Here is a 1154-nt window from a genome sequence, read left to right as displayed (position 1 = left end):
GGAATGGATGCTAAATTTGCTAAGTTTGCAGTAAAGTGCTTATTCACCATTCTTTTCCAATTACCTATCACAACATAAATTGAGGAAGAACTGAATCCACAGGGCCCGGGCTTGTTTTGGAAAGAGTCATTAGTATCACCAGTCCTGCAGCCAAGGCCCGGCACATATCAGTTGCGTTGAAAAATGGGAAATGAAACCTTCAATGTTTTACAACTGCTGCTTTGACCACTCATGCTCGGCGGCTTCTAAATAACAACAACAGAAGTTGAAACATAAGAGCAAGAATGTCTGTACTAATATCCTATCCATATTTCTGAATTTGGGATGTTTTATGAAACTAAAAATAAGGTAATTGTATACCAGCGGCTAAATTTACAATGCAACAGCAGGGCACAGAGCTCCAGACACAGGGGAATATAAGAGCAGGCAGCAAAGGAACAAAAAACAGTGTTTCCTCTATGCGGATTTTACTGTGGTGCACCATCATGGCAAAATTTCTTCCGCCACGCTATCAGAAATAGGGCAGACGCACAATAGTCGTGATTGCCTTTTAAATGATCCTGCTGACATAATGCTCCCCCGTTGGCTGCCGCTCACATTGCAATTTAACAACAAGGAGAACTATTGGACCTATTTAGCTTCACATACTGTTGTGTGGATGGAGTGTATTGTCAAAACATTCACTTTCTTCTGTGTCGACTATTAAACCAACAGCTCCACCAAAAATGTCACAGCGGCAGACACCAAAATCAAGGTAAGAAATACATAACAAAGGCTAACATTACGAGAAACATAAACAGGCTAGCTAGCTAACTGTTATTGATCTCACAACATGAGTTTTTGCCTGAAGACAGCATTGTGAAGCGTGAAACAGGAGAATAGAAAAAGGCCTTTGGGTAGCGTGACGTTAGGATAGCTACAGTAAATCATAGGCTCCTGTTATCTAAAATGTATTCAATGTAATGGCTCAATATCAAAATCATTTCGATAAAGTGGATGAGGTCGTTATAATTGGATTGCCTGCAGCTTTAAGCACAATTCGTTTGGATACAAGTGTTACATTTTAAAAGGGGGATTCTGCTGGACGTGGTTACACACACACAAATACACACACACACAGCAGAGATGTGTTACAACACGCAGCACATGCACCT

The 1154-nt window shown here is 40.7% G+C and overlaps 1 protein-coding gene and 1 long non-coding RNA gene across 28 annotated transcripts in view; one reads left to right on the top strand and one right to left on the bottom strand.

Annotated features, from left to right (window-relative positions):
• dlg2 (discs, large homolog 2 (Drosophila)) overlaps positions 1-1154 on the bottom strand; it is a 276897-nt gene that overhangs the window by 209811 nt on the left and 65932 nt on the right. The gene's annotated exons all lie outside the window — the stretch shown is intronic.
• Positions 1-1154, top strand: part of LOC116700435 (uncharacterized) — a 19217-nt gene that overhangs the window by 17863 nt on the left and 200 nt on the right. The gene's annotated exons all lie outside the window — the stretch shown is intronic.

The sequence above is a fragment of the Etheostoma spectabile genome, chromosome 13 (genome assembly GCF_008692095.1).
Source record: "Etheostoma spectabile isolate EspeVRDwgs_2016 chromosome 13, UIUC_Espe_1.0, whole genome shotgun sequence".
Lineage (NCBI taxonomy): Eukaryota > Metazoa > Chordata > Actinopteri > Perciformes > Percidae > Etheostoma > Etheostoma spectabile.
This window is presented reverse-complemented; position numbering and strand designations above follow the sequence as displayed.